This window comes from Pogona vitticeps, chromosome 2 (genome assembly GCF_051106095.1).
Source record: "Pogona vitticeps strain Pit_001003342236 chromosome 2, PviZW2.1, whole genome shotgun sequence".
NCBI classification, from domain to species: domain Eukaryota; kingdom Metazoa; phylum Chordata; class Lepidosauria; order Squamata; family Agamidae; genus Pogona; species Pogona vitticeps.
The window spans coordinates 248937700-248962077 of record NC_135784.1 but is presented as its reverse complement, the minus strand read 5'-3'; positions in this window follow the sequence as shown (position 1 = coordinate 248962077).

The window sequence follows — 24378 nt, the reverse complement described above, 5'->3', positions numbered from 1 at the left end:
TGACAACACCATTAACATCATATGTATACTATCAATTGGAAATTGCCATCTCTTTGCTTTTCAACTCAGCAGAAGCCCAGTGTGTCTTACAGAAAACTGATCTGCATTTTTGACAGCTAAATCTGTCAGAAAGATCAAGCAGACAGATAAAAACAGAACAGAAACAATAGAATAGACATAAGGAATAATGCCTCCATAAATGCACTGTTTGTACAGACCATCTAATTCCCCACTCCATCTCAAATTGAACAAAATAAATGAGTCACCTCCTCCATTAGCTAAGAATAAACATAGAAACTGGGCCTTCTTGGCAGTGGCCCCTCGACTCTGGAACAGTCTGCCATCAGAGATCTGCCTGGCACTCTCGCTGGGTGTTTTTAAGAGCCAGCTTAAGACCTGGCTCTTTAGGCAGGCCTTCCCTCCTGTCAATACTTGATCTTTACTTTTCTATTTTAATTTTCATCTATACTTTTTCCATCTTGAATGATATTAATATTACTGATTTAAACTGTTGTTTTTAATTGTTTTATGATATTCCTATTGTAAGCTGCCCATAGTAGATGTGGTCTAAATGGCCGGGATATAAATTTAATAAACAAACAAACAAACATACTGTGAGGCCACAGCCAACTGGAACCAAACCAAACAAACCATTGTGAACCACCCAGCATACTGCACTGCACTAATGTGGTGGTATAGTAGTTTAATGAATGAATGAATGAATGAATGAATGAATGAATGAATGAATGAATGAATGAATGAATGATACCGTATTTTTCTAATAATTTCTTGCTTCTTCATATCAGCTGTGCCCAGAAGATGGCAGGAAGAAGGCACACAGGAAGACCACTTATAACTTTGAGCAAGAAAGCAGCATGCCCCAAGGACTGGATAAGGGAAAAAAAGCTGTAGTGATTGCCAGTAGGGTAAGATGAAGGGAAATATTTCTCCCACCTGTCCTTTGGGTAATTGTCCCCAAGAACACTAACCTTCTGCCTCCGATCTCTAGAACTCAGGGAGAAGTATATTCCTTGTCTCCCATGGAGATAGCCTCACCAAATTACCAGTTTATGAATACAGTATATTAGTGCTACAGAATTACGTAGGAAGCTAGTAACAGTATGAAGAGAAACATACATGGTAAGAGGTGCATCATCACAACAAGTGCATCATCATTACACTGTTACATTTGATATAGCTCTACACAAAATATTTTTAAAAGCAGGAAGTTCAACTTAACAGTGCATATTAGGCACTGCCGCTACTTTACTTATACATGACAGAGAGCTATGGAGGTATTGTTTATGGGAAAGGTATATTACAAATATCCATATGTCCACATAACCAGTAAAGAAAGAAAACTGCAGAAAAAACTTGTACTTCATGCACAATCAGAAAAGACAGTCTCTAGAGCATTCCAAAGACTCTTCAGAAAAGTCTACTTAGAGATCCTAAACATCATCAGAGGAAGTAACCCCCAACATTTCTGGGTAATCACCAGTGTCTACCCCCTCAAACCATCACATGTGATTGATTGGAAAAGACATGTTTTGTCTCCACATGCAAATAGGGTCATCCAGTCAGCAGCATCCCCTATTCCCTCAAATTTCAGGATCAAAACCTGAGATAAGGGGATGGACCTTTCCAAAGACAGAAGGGTTGGGCACTCTGATGCCATAGCAGGCAGGCACTTGTGCAATAATTGCAAACATGTGTGTGCATGTGTGTGTACATGAGACAATGAGGCAGACAATGTTAATTTCCTTCACAACCTTATAAAAATTATTTTGTGTACAACATACATCAACAGAGTCACCTTCTGTTCCTCCAGTCAATTTACTCTTCCAGATATGTGACTAGAGAAGAGATGGACACCCAGGTGCTCAAGTCACCACACATAAGAAAGTAGTCTTTCTCCTTCTTCAACACAGCTTGTTCTGAGATTCTTTTCCTTGCCTGGAAATCTAGGTAAACATAGCTATTTACTGACATTTGAGCCAACACTCTGAGATCCAACAACCCTGTATTTAAAGGACAAAGCTGATCAAACCCTAAAATGAGGGAAACAGCATGGGTGGGGGGGGGAGTGTTCTTTGATATGTTGTGCCATTTAATTGAGTCTTATAAATCTTCTCCTGGGTTTGCTTCTTATAATTGATTTTTATCCCCATTAGTAGAAGCATTTGACATGCTGGCTTCTCTGTTGCCATTTTATTTAATGGTCCCATATGCTGCAGTTATGCAATAATAATAAAAAATCAGTGTCACCTTAAAAACAGAGCTTCATTAGCTTTATAGTCATAAGGAAAATTTTTAGAATAGGACCACACTGTATCCTAAATGTAGAGAAACCAAAAGTGAAGGGAAAAACCCAAAACATATTATTGTTTTAAAATCACATGAGACCTAACCATGACTTTTGTATTGTTTATGTTGGCAGTATGGGTGGCATTCTGTAAAACCATATGTGCATGATTAAGGAATATTAAAGTTTTAGGATTTTGTAGCTCAGTCAAATATTTTCTATTACTCTTTCTCTACATGGGCAGACACACACTGGACATTTTAAAAATGCAGGGGCAACAGTTTTCAGGTATTCAAGGTTGCTGGACATGCAAAAAGACTGCTTTGCCTACTGTTGAACATTTAATATAAACATAATTTTCAAAATATTCTTACTTTACTGGTAAAGTAAAGTAGCGATCAACTGGTTGATTGCTAAAAACCATAGGTCATCGCACTATATCAATGACAGCATCAAGAATATTTATGAATTCTTATTTATGCTGGAATTTCTGAAAGTCCATAGAGTAATCACTTATGTCACCGGAGAACTTAAGTAAAAAGAGAAAGAAGTGGACTGATAGGCCAGTGTTGGGTATATTCTTGAGGAAAGTGATTCATGTTAATACATAATATTCTGGCTTTTAGAGACACTAAATGGAACCATCTATACTTAATACTAAAGAATGAAAAATATGCACTTATCAAGAACAGATGCAGAAAAGAGATCTCTATTCTGAGTACAAAACATCCTTAGAGGTGACAATAGACTGGTTCAGATGCAGTGGTGAAACTGGTGAAATGGTAGATTAGTATTGAGCGAATGCCCCTAAATTGGCAAGGTTCAGGCCCCCTTGGTCAGCCTCCTCCAGGCCCATTACAAAGAGCTTCAAAGTGTTTGCTTTCCTTTTTGGATTAACTGTGCAATTTGCTGTGTCATCCAAACCCGGATACATAGGTTAATCTTAACTATGGCTCAAGGAAAGAGGCTTCAAGCCATAGTTTACACAGGTGGCTTGTTTTTACATAACACCGTTCAGATTAACCCCACTTTAGACATGCTAAACTACAGTTAATCTTAAAAAGGAATGTTTTCCTCCTTAAAAGCTATGCAGTGGGGAAGTGCAGGCAGGCATTCCGGAGTTGGTATGGGGCCTTCTATTAACTACAATCCTTGTAGCCCCAACACTTTTTTGTGCCCTCTTATGCTGCAGCTGGGATGCCTTTACGAGTTCTTAAAGACATCCAATTTTCTTCTGTTTATGCAAACACAAAGCCATATAAATGTGGGAGAGAAGATATCAGAAGTGTCATGTCATAACACAAATTCCTTTAGCATCATTGTCATAAATGGAAAATTATTCTGACAATGATAAATGAAAACAACACATGGAAACCAACTGGTCCGACCCAACATGTTATAGCTGTTCTTATATGGTAAAATCTGTTAAAGCAGAACTGAAGAACTGATTAAATCCAATAAAAATTAACAATTACTTGGCTTATACTTTTTTAAAGGAAGAAAGAAATTCAAAGACCAATTCTAAAAATGATAAAATGTGGTGGTTAATTCTATAGTACTATTTCCAGATGTCCAGGAAGCAGGAGATTTCTTAAAACAATGTGGTAATTTGACCAAAACATCTGTTTGAGCATAAGAGATAAAACACCCACGTAAGTTAAAGGAGCCGCACATTGATTTGTTGAAAAATAAAAATTTGAAGGCATCTGCATGAGTGATATTTGATGGTGGAAATTTGCAGAAAAACCATGAAGTGAAAATTTTGTCTACAGACAAAACAAACAAACCCCAGGACAAAAGATTGAATGAGATGCAATTTCATTTCTGCTACTTGCCACTGACTTATCAAAATCATTATCCTTCACATTACTGTATCATGTGAGTCCAGTAGCTGATTTCAATAGTTTAGCATTTGCCAGAATAAATAATTTGTCATAGTTTTTTTGGAACATATTTCAGAAACTGATTGCAACTATCAAGAAAATATTTCCACTCAAAAGCTGGTACAGTACTCTGTAATATAACTTTATTTGTTTGTACCCAAACAATCCTTTTTGAAAGGGACTGCAACATTGCTCTTTACAGAAGAAGAATGAATTCAGACTTATCAGACCATCTGTGGACACACAATTCATAAAATGCTCACTTTGTCATTGTTCTGTGCTGTCAAGTCGGAAACAACTTATAATGAGCCTAACTAGGTTTTCAAGGTAAATGAGATATTTAAGGAGTGATTTTACCAGTTCCACTCTCCTAGACAATTTCCATGGCTGAGTGGGGATTTGACCTGTTCTCCAAAGACCTAGTCCATCACTCTATCCACTACACCACACTGGGAGCCTACAATGTTCACTTTAGGCCCAACTATACATTACCAAAAATGGAGCACCAGAATAGGGATTACCTTAAGAGCTGATTATGTATGTGTAAGCCCCCAGGCCTCCCACAGGCAGTGTGGGGGTCGAAGAGCCTCCTAAAGGATGCCATCATGGCTCAGGAGAGTTGTTTCTACTGCAACCAGATGAGTTTTATTGGTGAACTATTTACAATTAAGCTCCTATGCCTTGGGTCCTGGCTTCATGTGGACTTTCTCCATTGCTGACAATCCCAGCAGGTTGGTTTCTTTCACCCTCTTACCTCCCCCAAGTCCACAAGTACATTTGGGTCTAAAGTCTACATTAGGTTAGCCTCCCACTCATCCTGCCCAACATCCTGGGCTTACACATCCTGCTCCAGGTGTCAGACTGTCTTGTACTTTGCCAATGCCAAAGTTGGGTTGGCGTGGGAGAGGAAACCTGGCTTTAGCACTTGTCTGGTCTGGTTCTTTAGGAGTGGGCTGATCTAGGAATCCACCACCCCAGCTAAAGCAGCACTTCTAGGCACTGGTCCTTTGGCTGTCTTGGGTAATTAGCAAAAGAAGGGGGCATGACTCAGATGTAGGGGTTCTCTGCATGCTCTTGGATTTTGTGCCACTCTCTTTCTTGTTACTTGCCTCTCCCTTGGCCGTCTCCTCAGCCCCTACTATGGTGCTGGCTGTACCAAGTGCAGTCACTTCTCTACCCTCCATCTGTCCAGATGCAGCCTTTCCCACCAGTACCGTCTCCATTGGAAGTCCATCTGCCAGGGGTAGAGCTCTGGTGAACCAGTCTCACCAACTCTGCAGTGGTGAAGTCCCTGGTATTTCTTCCCATGGGGCAAATCCTATCACATGGAAGATGCTGCTGGATTTTCACTTACAATCTCTCATGCTATCTGTAGTTTGAGCGACTGGAAGGCTGAGTGATTATCTATCCAGCGCTAACCAAAGTTCCTTCCAGCTTTCGAATTCCAAAAAAGCCCAGCCACTCTGCTAAGTGTTCTCTTCCTCTCTTTCATCAGTTGGTGACAGGTGTTTTGTTGCTGTTAATCTGTTTGGTTGATTGCTAGTATAGTATATGTGCAGTAAAGAAATCACAGGTTTGCAATTTCAAGCAACTGTAAGTACAGAAATATTTTTATTCTTTCTCCTACAAATGTCTCTGAGTGAATTATTGGGATTTTAAGTACCAGTTAATAAGAAAGGGGTGGAATCTGGGGAACATGTAGCTATTCTCCTCTATGGATCTCTATACTTTACTGTGTAGCAAAAAGAGAAATTTACCAGAAATTCAAAAACTCTGCAATGGAGGCCATGCTCAACCTTTGATATGGGGTGCCAGCTGCCCTCTCACAATGTGATTACCACACCAGGCAGTTTTTTGCCTCCTGTAGTTTTGCAAATTTGCTTGCTTTGTTTTGTGATCAATCCTCAGGCCACAATCTCATTCTTCCTTTGCAAATCTGGTTTCTCAGATCTGAGGTCTCCTGGAGAACGGACTTTCACAGCCTGGCAACAGCCACTGAAAAGTCCATTTCTCCTGTGCTCATCAGGCATGCTTCTGAAGCTGGAAAAAAAACCAAGTAAAAAAGCCATCACAGAATACGAAAAACATCGTATGATAAGAAAATAATTTTGATCACACAAAGCATATGGGTATTTCACTTATTTTTGTTTTCCACTGCGATAATGGCAGTGCAGATGGAGATCTCATACTAAGACCAGAGTGTTTCTTTTGAAATCTGGATTACATGTTAGGCCAAATACTTTTCTGGGTAGATCTGTCTTCTTAATCACCTCCCACTGAGCTAGGTTAATAGATTGTCTGGGAAGATGGTGAAAATGTACTCAGGGGTAAAGTCCTAACTCCCAAATCTTATCTAGCCTTGTGTGTCCTAGAATGGAAGAGACATCATCCTAGAGCCAACATAACTTAATATTTGAAGACATTAAATCAACCTTTGGTAAGAAGTCTGCTCTTAATAAATCTACTGTGAATAATTTAGACAGAAAAAGATTAATATAACTATAATATATTTGGCAAGCAGAGAGAAATCAACACTTTTCCTGAGCTTAAGGTACCAGCCTGGCTTATCAAAAGGCTAAATATAAATCATGAGCTAACACTAATTACTCATGAGAAGACAGCTAACAGTTATGCTTCAAAAGCAATGAATTTAAAGGCTGAAATCTTGGTGCTTAGTGTAGAAAAAACTGTAACTCAGTCCATTAGATACAGTACTAAGAAGTATTTTCCCCATCCAGTATTTTCCCCCTCTTATGAACCCCCGAGAACCGCAGTGGGGACTTTTTATTTGCTAGTCGGGAACAGACTTAAAGTTATGAAGCACTTAGCTATAGGTTCTCAGCCAGTGTATTTTCTGAAGTCTTGTTCTAAAGTCTTCAAAAGAAACTGCATTCCTTAGTTAGCTATGAGTTGTAGAAACTACGAGGAGCTGCACTTCTCTGTTTTAGAACAAAGATAATTCTGTAAAAATAAAATTAGAAAGAGAAAGAACTAAAGAGGGAAAAATACTGAGGTCAAAACAGCAAGTGCAGAATGCTGAACTCCATCCAGCAGTCATTGACAGTCTTTGCATGTTTTAGAGAGTCTCCCACAACAGCAGTTTATTTTGGCATGTGAGCAAGTATTTATAATCTTAAATGCGCTAATGCAAAAATTGTACAGAATCTATAGAGCTTCTGATCCCAGAATGTACCAGCTAACTAAAGTTTATAATCACATATTTATGTATCTGGATATATAAACTATAACCACGTGCCTTTAAGTCAATTCTGACTTATGCTGACCCCTTTCAGGTTTTCAAGGTACAGAATACTCAGTAGTGGTTTACCATTCTCTTCTTCTAGGGGCGCCCTGGGACTGTGCAGTTTGCTCTGGAGGCGCAATGGGGAATCAAACTCCCAAACTCTGACTCCACAGCCAGATAACTAAACCACTTAGCTTGCCAGCCAGCTGTGTATAAGTTACTACATGCAATTTCAGCATCCTCTTTTGTCCTCCTTTTTGGTGATGTGTAAGTGGTCACTTCATGCATAATCTAGAGCAGTGGTGTCCAACCTTGGCCCTACAGATGTTCTTGGACTACAACTCCCAGAAGCCTTCACCACCACCTCTGCTGGCCAGGATTTCTGGGAGTTGAAGTCCAAGAACATCTGGAGAGCCAAGGTTGGACACCACTGATCTAGAGCCTTCTTGAAGGAGTGGAAAAGAGTATGGATACAGTGAATCCCAAGTGGACTGTAAAATGCTCTGGTTTGGGGATTACCACCAACACGAAGCCCCAGATCAGAACATTTACATTTATAAAACTTTGTGCTATCAGAACTGGGCAAATATACATCTGAGCTGGTCCATGGTATTCCTGCTGTATCCTAACCTCAAGTTCCAGTCAACAGAGTTGGGGGTTAATCAGAATGTTGCAATTTATTACAATCTGATAGCAGCTAAATGGCTGTCCTAATCTCATACTGATTTTAACTAGTCTAGCAGACAAAAGACATATGTTCAATTTATTCTGTTGTAGAAAGGGAAAGTATTATTCTAACTGTTCAGGGTGAAAGCCAAGCATCAAATTGTAATATTTCATTCCTGTCATTTTGATTTATTTCATAAAGTCAGTTTTTAACATTTCTTTTCTAAACATTCTTAACCTAATACCATATGTGAAAAATAAATAGGACACTAGAACTGAAGAGGTCTGTCATTTTATGTGTGGAAGTGACCTCACAATAACAAATGTTGTACATTTTGTAACATAGTGCATGCCTTAGTCATTTTGTCTGCATAAACATTTAACCTCAGAATATTTTAGTCCAAGCACACGTGTGTTTGCACAAAGCTCGTGCATACTGATTTTGCTCAGTGGAGATATTATTTACCTTATCACCAAGAAATTATGCTAATTAAACATTTAACTTTTTTTGTGTAAAATTCATAATTACAGGTACCAGGGCCTGGCTGAATCCTCTTGCTTCATTATGTTGGTGCAACACACAACACATCACTTTTGAAGGTAAATTGTCCTAAGGTTAAGAAATCACCATAGATAGTTATCTGTTCCAATCTGGGTTGTGTGACTCAGTGTGCAAGTTATAACGTCTATAGGGATTTCTTAACTTGAGGCAATTTGCTTCCAAAAGGTATGTCATTTGTGTAGTTAAATACAAGAGGATTTCAGACACTGTACCAGTACGTGTGCTGAAATCCCATAAAAATAACTGGGAATTAAGCAAGGGTAGCATGTTAGATGCTTCTGTTTCATCATCAACTACTGCCTGAGGAAAAGCTAGACTTAAAACTCTATTATCCGGTCCTGGTATCCTTCTTAAGCTGGCCACTGACACATCAAGGAATAGGAGGATCCCAGGGAACACTACTACACATACGCTGATTTAGAGGTACAAATATAAAATTACAAATGATTTTTAACAATTGAAAAAGAATTGCAATGTATCTGAACTGAGCTGGGAAAACTGTGACTAGGGGACTTATACACCTGTTGGCCAAGTGCTGCTAACTGTGAGGAGGGAAGTTCAACATCTCCAACCTCACTCCTTATGGCTCGGTATCTTCAAACCAGGCTTGAGCAAGACGTATCTTCAAATGAAGGTTACCTTCAAAAGGAGGTTTTTTTTTCTGGCAGCCCTTCAGAGAGAACACATTTCTCCGTAGACACATATCCAACCTAAGGACTAGAGGTGGGCACGAAATACTTCGTGCCCCTTCGTCGTAACTCATCAAAGTGGCAGCATTCCTGTTCTGCAACCCCCTCATCGGCACCTTCACTCACCAGCTGTCGTGCATTGCTCTGTCCTTCCTCATCATGTGACCTTCCAATCTGAGCAGGAGCCCCACCTTCCTTTCTCTGCCTCCTCCAGCAGCTGGCCACTCAGATGAGGAGGTAGGGCAGGGATTCCTGCAGTGCTCCCTTGAGTGACAAGCTGCTGGAGGAAATGGAGAAAGGAAGGTTCCTGCTCAGACTGGAAAATTGTGTGATGGGGAGAGATGGAACAGCATACAACAGCAAGTGAGTTGAGGTGCCAGCAAGGTAGTGGGGAAAAGGGATGTGCAACAGCTGTGCTATCAACAACTAAGGATAAAGGTCTACTACAGACCCTGCACTCCACGAATCCATTTCACCCAAATACATTCAGAGGAGGGAGGAAAGCATGGATGGAGGGGGATGAGGAAATGTTTTCTCTGGGCCAAATTCCAAATCAGTCCCAAGTTTAGCAAATCAGTGTGGATGTACTCATCTTTCTTCAGTACATGTCACCTCTGGTATTGAAACAGTTGTACACCAAGTCAAGGCATGATAAGACAGGTATTTGTCCTTCAGCTCGTTTGAAGTTCCTCATTGGTCCTGGCAATACTGCCACTAGCAGTTAGAGAACACTGTAGCTAATCACAACTAGATGTGATTTTCCCCCTTTTGTTGTTGTTGTGCTTCCTTCCACATTTTTTTGCTTCAAATTTGTATTGCATGAACAATTTTTTTCAGTCCTTCCTGAACATTGCTGTGCATGTTCTGAGAACACAGATCAAGATACATACAGTGAGTTGTTGTGTAGGAGCGGAGGTGGTAGCCTTTTCCCTCCTCCATCAGATTATACTAAAGTAACAGAGTTTTCCTTTAGTTTCTTGTTTTAGAATTTGCACCAGGTCAGCTGACAGCAACACAGTAAGTTTTGTGTCATTGATTCTTGCTTTAGGCTGCACAGATTGCATGCAGACCTGTGGCTTTACTGCATATTTCACAAGCTCTAAAACCTGGTCCATAAAACCCAGAAAGGACATTAGATATGGCTCCCCCAAATAAAATAAAAATCTCTTCCCGACTTATTCTGCAGCAGCCTAGATTGGCAAACATATTTAAAGTTTAAAGTGAAACTGGAGAGGAAGCCACTCACCAACAAACACAAAACAAAAGATAAATAATTTAAAAATCAAGTTAATGTTCTACAGAGAACGGCAAAAATAAAGTTTCTTGGAAGGATCAGTAATGTTATTGAATTCTCTCTCACTTGTTCCTTTTCACTCTTTATTGTTGCAGCTGCAGAGCACACTTGAACTGACTGACTCCCAAATGAGGGACAAAGAAGTAACAAAATAATGCACATGTTTTAATTACACAGCCTTGACATCACCCATAATGCAGATCACGAAGATGTGCTCTATGAAGATTTTTTAAATTTCTTCTGCACAGAGCAGAAGAATTTTTAAAAGTCCAGCCTTTTTAAAAAAAAAATGTTTAAATACTCTTCTTTGTACATAAATGCACTGACTCCAGCCGGCCAAGGGCCTGATTTCTTGTAGCTCTACAAAGACCAAATTTAATTCCACATAACATTGAGAGTGTTCCCAATTCTGAAAAGCTTAACAGCCTTCCTTTCTCTATATAAATGCTCTATATTGTTCTTGCATGTCTCCTTCATAGAGGCAAGCTGCTCATGTCTGGTATCAGAGTAATTAGCAGAGCTATGTTAACTTATTCATTTGTTTGTTTTGAATTACAACAAACAATTTCCCAGGCAGCATACTAAACTGGAGAATTCTGGGAGTGTGAAGGAGAGATAAAGGAAAGTGAGCCGTCCTTAGTAATAGAAGATATAATTGAGGGAAAAAAGGGTGATAGCTTGAAAATACCTGAAGGAAAAAGCAGTATGTTGGGAGAGCTAGAAAAGGTGGAAGAGAAAAGGGGGAAGGTTGAAATATGTCTGGTGGAGGAGGGAGAGAAAAGGAAAGGGGAGGAGCAAAAGATGTCAATCTGGGAGGAGGAGGGTATAAATGTGAGGGGAGAACAATGGTTCTTGAGTAAGCTGGAAGGAGAGAGAATGAGACAGAAGGAAGAGAGCAAGCAGGATAGTGGTTGTGAAAGGGTGTGTGATTTACGGAAAGATTTCCCAAACTTGAAAGTGGAAGGACTGTTACCAAACCAGAGCCAGAGAGAGAGAGAGAGAGAGAGAGAGAGAAACGGTGGTGGAAGCTCTGGAGTGGACTGTCATCGTGTTCCTGCATGGGCAAGGGAGAGGAAAGAGGGTGATCTGTCCAGATCTCACCTACAATCAACCACCAAAGGAGGGTGACTAGGCTAGACACCCATGTTGCGGGACAATCTGTGCGGTGAGGAGCGCACCACTTCGGAGACCCACCGACAAAGAATGGTTTGGCCCAGCACCCCAATAAGTTACCAGGACTTTGGATGTGAATTTATATCACCTAGTTATGGCCTGTTGCCAGAGGTATCTTGCTTTGATCCAATTGAAATAATTACAGAAACAAATAAAAACCAAATCATGAGTTCAGTTAATACATCTCCTACTTTATTTTCCGTCAAAAATGAGGAACTGCCAAAGGATTCTAACAGACCCGATCACAGGGAGTTGTGGCCCTAAAAAGCATAAATCTACACACCTCTGCTCATTAGGCCCAGTGCCCTAAATGATTTGGGCAAACCTGCCTCTATCTTGTCTCAGCCCTATGACTTGTGAAGGTAGGAATAGAGCTGCAGCTTTCTGGATCACTGCCTGCCAGCCTACTTTCTGAAGCAGTTTTTCACATCTGCCTACAAACTGCTTGCTCACTCTGGCTTCCTGTCTCCTCCCACATAATTGTAACTTCCTCTCAGCCTATTACCTATACCTGCCAGGTCCAGGGACCAAGAGATGTTAGGAGCAGCAGCACTAATTGCTCATACTGAAACAGGAAGCATTTCAAACTGAGTTCCCATTTTGACACTGTGTTCTCTAAGGGCCATGCTTGTGATCTTTATTCTTCTTTTTATTTTTTGCAAATGTGACAAATATTAGGACAAACATCCAATGCAGAAACTGCTTCTAGTAACTCCAACTTTAGTGCCACAGCTTCTTTCATCTCTGGATATCAGGTAAAATCCAAAGAAACAAAACATCTCCGGATAGTATGCAAAGTAGCATACATTGTTTGGTAAGTGGTCTTCTGGACTTAAGTGTGGTATTCCTTTGAAATCTGATTTTACAGACACGAAAAAGACCACCTGAGTTACCTTTCTCCATCATTAATGTAGTTTCCATTCTAATTATGGCCTACCTCTAACATCTGTTTCTGGCCCAAGAGTTATATTAATTGCAGCTAAAACAGGATCAAAGAGCCAGGTGCTCTTTCTTATTTGCTATCTTTTCTCCTTCTCCAATATCCTTGGCTGCATATAGGAAACATTACTCATATCTGCCCTGCTACAGAATACTGATTCTACAAGCTGTTTATAAATCTGCCTTTTGGGAGCTATTTCTACTCAAGTTACTGATGACTGTGGAAAACCCATTAAGATCATCAGGCCCCCTCTGAAACAAACAGGAATTGCTTAATTAATTTGTAATTTTGTGTAGGACACAAAATAAACAAGCAAATGTTCGCTGTACACTAATACTATACTGCTTTCATAGATTATTTATGGGTTTCAAGCACAGAATCTCTTTTTTTTCTGCAAATAGACGAGCATTGGTGTATTATTTGGTCACATGAATGATGAGAAGACAGGCAGTGTAAACAAGGCAATAAGATCCAAAATTAGGTTAAAAATCTGGTCCAATGTCTTATTCAGAGTAGAATGTAAACATTTGTAAATCCGTCCCTCCTAGAACTAGGAAACTACTTAAGCGATTGCCGTTCTGGGACTACCTAACTCAGCAGGATATTGGCCCTAATCTTTAACTGATGGCTTGAACATGCAAGTTTAACAACAGCTATTCCACATAGAACAAGTGATCAATACACCAACACATATGGCTGAATATATTTTATGACACTAAATGGAGTTTGCTATTTGTATCATGCTGATAAGATTACTTTCCCATATCCTAACTTTTTTTTTAAAGTACTATGTAAACTTCTGAGTATATTCTGACTTCATGAGAATTTCCATATACACAGAGCTGAAGTAAGATCAAAATGACAGCTGAGGTTAGGGGAGGTGCATAGTGTACTCATCTTGTATATTGCTGTTCCCAGTGAGAATTCCAGGGTTTATATTGAATGTAATACCCAATACCTACCAACAATGAGGGTATGTCACTTCTTCTCAGCATCATCGTTCAGCAAAACATGGGATGGGACATTTTTTGGTCTAGTATGCTAACACTAGCTGAGACCAAAACAACAACAAAAAGTCTCCCACTTTGCAAAATTGCTTATGACTCTTCAAGTGACTGTTCAATAGAATGCCTGCACTGTGAGCCTAATTTTGTGTTTATTTTGGAGGGGGAAGTGTCTGAAGGGGACAAAAATGCCCCATCCTAACAAATGAAGAAATGAAAATAATTGGCTAAATACAGTGGCTGAAATCCTGTCACTTAATGTAAAGTTAGGCCCATTGAATCAGTGGGCACTTTGTGAGTCAACTCCTATATAAGTTCTATTGATTCAAATGGGCCTACTCTAGTTGCAAATTATTATGCAAAAGTATGTTACAACTAGGACCATTTGAATCAACAGAACCTATGGAGGATTTAAGTAAATGGAAAATAGGGAAAAAAAAGTAAAAATAAGACAAAAACATGGTGACACTTTAAAGACTACTAACTTTTGTATTTTTTTAATGTGAACTTCCATGGACAAGTCAACTTCATCAGATATAAGAGAAAGAGGTTTAACATGGCAAATATTTATGCATGGCATCAAAATATAGATATCAAATACAGTACAGAGATTATGGTTGGTTGGTAAGAAAGTCACTGAGTGTTTGAAATTGTGGTGATACCATCTTTGATATGCAGGTCTTTCATTGAAGCTTGTGCTGTAAATGGGACAATCTCTAGGCAAAGGAATTAATGGATATAAATCAGATATAAGGAATGGCAACAAGCAAAAACCCATTTCATATCATTTTAATTTACCAGGACATTCCACAGATGATTTGAAATCAGCCATCCAAAAAAGAAAGAAACTACAGGACAAGAATCCAGAGATAAACAGCTGAGATAATATATATATGCATGCTAGACACACACATCAATGGACTTAATATAAGCCAAGGCTTTTTAGGGCATTACCAGATATAAACACTACAAATATTGTACTGTATTGCATCTTTCGGATAACCACACACACACACACACACACAACAGATTGACCTTAGAAACTTAAAAGTTAAAACAGATTCTTTACTTTCCTCTTATGGTCACCCATTGTCTGGGGTAATTCACATAATATTGCAACTGATTTCAAAGGAAAGCTTTTTTGCGGGGGGGGGGAGTTCATCAATGACTGTAAACAGCCAATCTAATTAATATTCATGTTATTCTACCATTGTTATTTTATGACAGAGATTATCACAGTGTTTACCGTGTCAATGAAAGACCTCCATATCAAAAATGCTATCACTACAATCTTATTTTGCTTTTATTTATAATGCTTGCACAGATTAACAAGGCTGCCCCTTCTACAACTACAGCTATGGATGATTTGACTTGCCAAATCTCTGCTGATTCAACAGGGCTAGTCTAGATTTACTAACTAGGCAACAGGAGTTTTGCCAATATTTGTTCTTTCTAGAGAAGGCCCACTGAAGTGCAGGGGACTGATTAGTTAAAACAGTCCCAATGATTCAGTGGTTCTACCTAGGGTCCAAGATATCTAAATTTTTCACTAAGAGTGCAATCAGATGGTGAGAAAAAGGTAGCCCTGACATTGGTTGTTTACTCAGCAATATAAAACATGAAACAGACAGCTGACAAAATGCAAAAAAACAAAACAAAACCCACTTTTGTGATTGCTTTCTGCACATAATAAAAATCAACAGGATTTGGCCTAGTACATATATACTGAGTAATTTTGGTCCTTATTTTCTCCTGATCTGGTCTATACAGTTGGTCAAGATGGTTCTTGGGCTTGCTTAGAGGAATGCTCACTGAACTCACAAGATTGCCCTCAAACCTCCCCACTTGGCCTTTGAGCTGCTTGAGTGAAATGTTTGCCTTACAAGTAGACTCCTATTGTATCAATGTCTAGAATTAATTTAACCCCATTAGTTTTTATGGAAACTAGTACCAAGTACATATAATTGTACCTAGTACAGTGGTGCCTCACACAACGATGTTAATTGGTTCCAAAAAAATCAACGTTGTGTGAAACATTGTTCTGTGAAACACCATTTCTCATAGGAATGCATTGAAAACCGGTTAATCCGTTCCAATTGGAATGGATTGCCATCGCTGAGTGAAAATCCCCATAGGAAACATCGCTGTGTGAAACAATGTTTCCTTCATTGGAATGTATTGAAGCCGACTCAATACATTCCAATGGCTTTGCAAAGTCCTTTTTCGCTCCTGTAAAAGTGTCTTACAATGTTTGGAAGCTGTTTTAAATGATTGCAATGGTTAGTCCACCTCCTGAAACCTATGCAAACTGATTTTGGTGTTGTTCTGACACTTCGTTAATTTATGATGATTTTTTGTTTTTTCCATTGGAAACCATTAGGCAGACCATCCAATGGTTTCCAATGGAGAAAATTCAAAAAATCATCATAAATTAACGAAGTGTCAGAACAACACCAAAATCAGTTTGCATAGGTTTCAGGAGGTGGACTAACCATTGCAATCATTTAAAACAGCTTCCAAACATTGTAAGACACTTTTACAGGAGCGAAAAGGGAGATCGTTGTGTGAAAATCCCCCATAGGAAACATTGCTGTGTGAGGCAGCAAATTTGACAGAAAAAGGCATCGTTGTGTGAATTCATCGTTGTGTGAGGCACTCGTTGTGCGAGGCACCACTTTATTACCAACAATTAAGTAGAGGGGATGTCCATTAGGTGGAGGGAGTTACTCATCTCCTTTACAGGACAGAATATTGCTCCTCCTGACCCCCAAACATATTTTCATTTGGACACATGTCAAATGAAAAACTGAGAGCACAAGAGAAAATGTTGTGTGCCTGCGTGTGCTTGCATGGGTAGTGCGAGAATAGAACAGAATTCAGGAAAAGGCAGTCACTTGCTGCAATCAATTTGCATGGAGGGACTGGAACATGGTACCACATGGACTGTGTTTCACAAAGAATCTGTATCTTACAATAAAGCGTTCAAAACACAGAAAACACAGAAAACACAGAAAAGTCATTCCAAGACATCAGTTTGAAGTACAGATGTTTTAAATACAGTGGTGCCTCACTAGACGATAATCTGTTCCACTGAAATTGCTGTTTAGCGAAATCATTGTCTAGCGAAAAGCATTTCCCCATTGGAATGCATTGAAACCTGTTTAATGCGTTCCAATGGGGAAGAATTGTTCCTGTCTAGCGAAGATCGGCCATAGGAAAGCTGCTTTGTGAACCGCCGATCAGCTGTTTAAATAGCTGTCTTGCGAAGCTTAGGTCCCAAAAACACCTGTTTTGCGAGCGCGGAGGGAGCTGTCAAAATTGTTGTCTAGCGAAAATCGGTTTGCGAAGCAGGGACCAAACATTGTCCAGCGAAATTCCCCCATAGGAATCACTGTTTTGCGAATCGTTATAGCGATCGCAAAAAGTCAGTGTCTAGCGAAAAAGCTGTCATGCAGGGTAACTGTCTAGTGAGGCACCACTGTAAAAGGCAAGGCACTAGCAAAGGGCCTTTTTTGTTCCAAAAGCCGGTGTGATCCTGGCTCCTCCAGGTGCAATGGGTAAAGAAGGAACAGCTGATGGTCTTCTTAAAGGTACTAGCCACTAAAATGAGCCAGGAGTTGTCTTGGCAGGAGAAGCAAAGTATTGTCATGAATCTGAAGTTGGCTTAATGACAGGAAACCAAAAATACATCTGAATGAATCAGTGATTCATTTATGGTGTAGAAGAATGTTAACAGTAGGGAGCCTAAGTTATTTTAAAGACTTGGCATTATTTAAATATATTTATTAATGATCTGACAAATAGTTGGGTAATGAAATTACAAAAGATACATTTTAGTGTAGAAATGCTGAAAAAAAACTAAGATGGAGGGAAAAGTCTCACTACCCAGCTGTAACTATACAGTACATGTGGTTCACTTAATCTCTTTATACAGTTTTCCACCTCTAGAATGGAAAGTAGTAGCTGGAGTACAGCATGGCAGTAATGCATTAATGTTAACTGTAGATTTGTTACTTTTTTTACTCAAACAGAGCAAACATTGCAATAATTCAATGTTCAGTTTGAGCTAACATCTCTGAAGTAGCATTAACAAGGTTTTCACTCACTAAACATTGTTAGGTATTGCTCTCTGCAGGGAGCACATGTGTCAGCCCATATAGTATATACACTTCTAGAAACACACCCTACTGCTTAGTGTAGTAAGTTGGAGTATGCTCATTGAAGAAGCAAGGATATCGGGAGTCAACTCCTCCATAAGTTCAATTGATTAAAATGGACCTACTAAAGTTATGATTTGCTTATACAGTATATATATATAAGCCATATATATATATATATTTGGAGTGAGTTGTGTTAGTTATTGCAGCAAAAACAATGAAGGTTTTGTGGCACCTTTTGAGAGTAACCACTTGTATTGGCATGAACTTCTGAGCTTATTTCTTCAGACATGTGGAATATGATAGTCAAGCCACAGGTTTATATGTGCATGGGTTCTGGCTATAGGTGGTGGTGCAGAATGAAATGAGATCCAGAAAATGACAATTGGATTAGTAGCATTAGTCACAATCTTTTGAAAGGCTAGTTGGAACAATAGTTTCTGCTTACTTAAGGGGGGCTGTTTGAGCTGAGGCCAAAAATGACTTAATATTTATTCTGCACCCAGTAGGGCAGCGATGGAGATAAACTTGTTGAATGAGCTGATTAGTATATGTACGGAGGTAAATAACCCCTCTCTCTGCTTCAGCCAAGACAAATAGAGTGGAAACTCATGATGCATTCTTGTTCAATTTACTAGTGCCAGGATGTTTTGTTAACCAGCATTTTAAAAGTTAATGACTTTTAAAAGAACCACTGTGCATCACTTCTATAAACAGAATCAGTGCATGCATAAACCTGTACATTGCATATTGTATTCTATTCATCTGGAGAAGTGAGCCATGTTCATGAAAGGTAACACACAATAAAACTTGTTAGTCTTGTTGCCACAACACTCTTTATCAAATGTAAATATGCATGTGTGGTGAAATGCCAACAGGTAACATCATTCCTGCCTGTCCATCACAGAAGCTCAAAAGGGAGGAGCCCAGTATAGGGGAGGAAGGGCGGAGTCAGAGGGAGTTGGGGATGTGAAATGGCAGTTAGGGTTTAGGAGAGAGAAGAAGAGGGTTAGTGAATTGAGCTGAGAGAGTTAAGAGAGTAAATTGAGAAGGTTAAAATATAGTGAACAAGCAGGAATTATAAGTACTATAAGAGAGATATTGATTAAAAGTATATAGTAGTTTGGAATAAAAGTGATTGCATACATAATCAAATCCTTGTTAATACCCGATACAATTTATACGCGATTTACCTTTGTGATTTACTTGACAATGAACAAATATTTGTTACTCAAACCTCTGATTCCTAAGTTCAATAAACCTTACCTTTGGCAGCACATGTGTATAACATACATAATCGGTATTAGGAGGATAATACCTGGTGGCAGCTAGAAGAGAAAAGGGTGTGAGCCTTTGTGAGGGCCAAAATAAACAGGGGTAACAAGGTCGAACACCACAAGTGGTGACCAGCGGTGGGATACGAAAAATAATCCAGTAAACCAAAAAGAAACGAGTGAGAATACAGTAAGCCAAAGGGATTCGAATACAGCCCAGTAACCCAAAGAAAAAGTGAATATCCTGAGCTTAAGAGACCTAGTAGTCTGTTGCTGTAAGGGCAGGAGTGGGACCCTTGAAAGTGGATTGGTTAAAAGCTTAAAAGGGACTCCTGATTGCAGACCTGGGAAAGACTAAAGAAAGGGAAAAGTTCTGAGGAAAATTCAACATGTCAAGGTTTACCTCAAGATTTTGAAAGACTAGTGGGCTAGCTTTGGATCCTAGGCTCTAAGAAGCAAGTGCTGAGGGGGACAAAAGCGGAAGCCAAGGTCAGACACAGATCTGAGGGAGCTGGACCAAGCATAGGGGCTTGGAAAACAGAAAAATAAAAATAAGCTGAAATAGCTGGGTGGCTGGAGGCAAAAAGAAACAGTGTATCATACAGGGAACAACGAGGCTAGGTGCCTAAAGTAACAAAGTAGTGAACCTAGGTAAACTGTCAAGGGAAAGCTACTAAGTATCAATCAATCTCCCTCTAACACAGAAGAAAAAAATAGGTCCCTTTTAAAAAGAGGCTTGTCTATCTGAATCTGTGAGATAACAGATAAACCATGCCTTCTAAGAGAGGGAAATGGTTAACAATGGAGGTATCGGATGTGCAAAGTTTACCTCACGAAGAGGAAAGCCCTCTTGAATTAGCTGAGCAAGATGATGATGCTCAGGAGAATGATACCTCAGGGAGAGAAAGATCCCTAAATTTTGTGAAATGGAAATTGGAGAAGGAGTTTCAATTAAAAGAATTACAGCTCAGAGCTGAGGCTGAAGCCAGACCGGCAGAGGCCAGAGAAAGGGAGATGGCCATGGAGCAAGAAAGGAGACAACTAGAAATAAGAAAAACAGAAAAGGCTGTTATGCCATCCAGAAATAATCCCTCCAAATATATATTGAAAGATGAAAACCTAACAAAGGAATTGGGGCAGAGATAATTATGTTACTAGTGGCAAAAATACTGATAAAATATCGGGACTGGGTGGTGGAAAACAGGAATTATGAATCAACTACCAGCTCCATGCCTAATAGGGATAGATCTATCTGAACGTGTCAAGAGTGTTTTAGTGAATATTCACTCCCAGGCAGAAAATAAAGAAATATCTGAGGAAAAACATGAATTCCTTAGAGAGCTAATAAGAGGGAACGATGAGATAGCTGATTTAGTAACCAGGAGGAATCCAAATTAGAGTACATTTAAAAGGAAAAAGCAGATTCTACCTTGGAACAATGCTTTAAAATGGTTAGTGAAGGTCCAGTAACCCATGAGAACCCCAAGAGATACTTTGAGAAAAAAGGCCTTTTATATAGGAAGATCTTAATAAATCTCAGGAGGGGAGGGGACAGCCTTCATAAAGAACTAATAATCTCTTCTAAATTCAGACAGAAAATAATGGAAAAAGGACACGCAGACACCTTTTCTGGTCATTTAAGTGTTACTCGAACTAAGCAAAGAATATCTCAGAACTTCTAATAGCCAGAAATGGGAAAGTAGATAAAAGCATTTTGTCAAAGTTGTGACATATGTCAAAGGCAAGGAAATAGTAATGATAAAACCAAAGCCAAGTTGTGCCCTTTACCTGTCATCTCCACCCCTTTTCAACACATAGGTTTGGACATAGTAGGACCTTTACCCAAAGTCACCAGGAGGGGAAACAGATTAATACTAACTATAATTGATTATGCCACTCAATACCCAGAAGCAGTTCCCTTGAGAAATATAGAAACACAGACAGTTGCAGCTGCCTTGCTGAATTACATGTGCCGAATGGGTTTTGCTTCTGAGATAGTCACAGATTTGGGAACTTCTTTCACATCTAAGTTAATGAAGAGACTATGGCAACTGTGTGGCATCAAGCATATAACTTCCTCCCCATATCACTCTCAAACTAATGGACTGGTGAAGAAATTTAATGGAACACTCATGCGTATGATTAAGGCATACACTGCAGGGAATCCCAATGATTGGGACCACAAATTACAACAATTACTGTATGCTTATAGATCTGTACCCCAGGAAAGCACTGGGTTCGGTCCTTTCAAACTGTTGTTTGGGCAGAAGGTGTGGGGATCCCTAGATTTACTCTGACAAAATTGGGAGGAACTAGAGGGGGGAAGCAAAATCCTGAAACAGTAATTCAATACGTAGACAACTTAATGAACACTTTGCAGAAATCTCTAGAGATTGCAGCAGAAAATTTACAAGGCCAGCAACAGAAACAAAAATTATGGTATGATAGACAGGCCAGAGAGAGAACATTCTACCCTGGAGATGAGGATCTGATGCTAAGACCCATCAAAGGGAATAAGTTGTAATTAAACTGGGCAGGTCCATTTATTTTATTTATTTATTTATTTATTTCATTTCTATCCCGCCTATCTGGTCAGATTCGACCACTCTAGGCGGCTTACAATCAGCAACAGTAAATATTAAAAACATTACAAATAAACGAAGATAAAGATCATAAGAGTAAAGAAGGAAAGAATCGTGAGGAATTAACTGTTGGGATTAACTGTTGGGAAGGCCTGCTTATACATGAGTGTTTTTAGTTGTTTCTTAAAAGTGCCCAGCGAGGGGGCCGCACGAATCTCAGGAGGTAAGTTGTTCCATAGGCGAGGAGCCACCGCCGAGAAGGCCCGATTTCTGGTCTTTTCCTTCCGGGCCTCTCTCGGCATCAGGCTCCTCAGCCTCACCTCCTGGCTCGCGCGAGTGACACGGGTAGATGTTGGTGGGAGAAGGCGTTCCGCCAGATATTGAGGTCCTAAACCGTTTAGGGCTTTATAAGTAAGCATCAATACTTTGAAGTCGATGCGGACCAATGCGGCCAGAGTGGGGGAGATATGTTGGTATCTTCTCACTCCACTGAGTAGTCTGGCCGCAGCATTCTGCACCACCTGAAGTTTCCGCAGCAGCCTCAAAGGTAGCCCCACGTAGAGCGCATTACAGTGGTCTAATCTTGAGATTACAAGCGCATGTACCAAAGTAGTGAGGGCCCCCACGTCAAGGTAGGGTCGCAGCTGGGCTATCTGCCAAAATGGAAAAATGCGGTACGGACCACAGACGCCACCTGGTTTTCCATAGTGAGTGCCGGGTCCAGATGGATACCCAAGCTGCAAACCCCATCGCTGACAGGCAGGGTCACGCCCCCAAAAATGAGGGAATTTCCCAAATCCCCAGCTGTGGGAGCGCCCACCCTCAGTACCTCCGTCTTGTCCGGGTTCAGCCTCAGCCCGTTCTCCTGCATCCATTCCCGTACAGTCTCCAGGCAACGCTGAAGGGACAGAACGGCATCTCCTGCAGTTGGAAAAAAGGAGATGTAGAGCTGCGTGTCATCAGCATATTGATGGCACTGAGCTCCACACCCCCTGATGACCCTCCCCAGCGGCCTCATATAGATGTTAAACAGCATTGGGGAGATGATCGACCCCTGTGGAACCCCACAACTGAGGCTCCACGGGGCCGAGACATTCTCCCCAAGCTGTACTCTCTGGGGATGGTCCTCCAAGAAGGAACGGAGCCAGGCAAATGCCGGCCGCCTATTCCTAACTCGGTGAGCCTCCCCAGGAGGATACCGTGGTCAATGGTATCGAAGGCCGCTGAGATGTCGAGGAGGACCAGCAGAGACGTTTTGCCCCTGTCGGCCTCCCTCAATAGGTCATCGCACAGGGCGACCAATGCCGTTTCTGTTCCATGGCGCGGCCTGAATCCCGACTGGAATGGATCCAGGGCATCTGTTTCATCCAGGAACGCCTGAAGCTGATCGGCGACCACCCTCTCAACTACCTTGCTTAAGAAAGAAATATTGGCGATGGGCCTATAATTGCCAATTTCGTCCGCCGCCAAGCTCGGTTTCTTTCTTATGGGCCTAATGAGTGTGTCCTTGAGGGCAGAGGGAAATCTGCCCTCAAGGAAAGACCCATTAATTATTACAGTGGCCCATTCCGTTGTTGAGGAACTGGCTGCCTTGATTAGCCAGGCCGGACAAGGGTCCAAAGAGGAGGTGGTGGCATGACAGCGGTCAAGCGTCCTGGCCACAGTGTCGGGCGAAACGGGCTGAAAAGAGTCAAAAGTCACCGGACAAGACGGAGGGCTGGACATCTCAGCTCGACTCACTGTGTTCAAAAAAGGGGAGAGGTCCCGGCGGATGGCCTCCACTTTAGATTTTAAAAATGCTGCAAATTGGCCCGGTGTAAAACTAGGGGGAGGCCTATCTCCCGGGCCAACTCCGGATAGGTCACGTACTATACAGAATAGTTCCGCCTGCTGATTGGACGCCTCGCTTATCCAGTTAGCGAGGTATGTTCGATTGGCAGCCTTTACCTTGGCCTGGTAAAGGTTAGTAGTGACCTTGACAGCTATACGATTAAAAACCGTCGGGTCCTTTCTCCATTTGCGCTCTAGCCGTCTCCTGACCCGCTTTGACATCCGGAGGTCCTGGGTAAACCAGGGCGCCGGGCGATCTCTGCGGCGGAGAGGGCGTTTAGGTGCGATCGTGTCTACGGCACTAGTCGCGGCAGTGAACCAAGCATCAACCAGAGCTTCGACAGGAGCGCCAGCCAGGTCAGCCGTAATCCCTCTCATGGCATCCTGGAATCCAATCGGATCCAGTAGCCTTCGAGGGCGGACCATAACAATAGGTCCGGGCTCCCTGCGAGGGGGGAGAGCCATCTTGGTGGTACATCTTATTAGGTGGTGATCCGACCATGACAAGGGTACCGACTCGAGGTCAGTCACCATCGGACCACTCTCGCTCCAATTGGTGGAAAAGACCAGGTCTAATGCATGGCCGCCCACATGTGTAGGGCCGTTAATATGCTGGGACATGTTCAAGAAGGCCATGGTCTCCAAGAACTCAAGAGCTGGACCGGAAGACTCTGCCCCCGCATGCACGTTGAAGTCCCCCAGTACCAGTAGCCTCGGGGAGCCCAACAGTGCCGCAAAGACAAAGTCCACCAGCTCCGGTAGGGAGGTGGCTGGG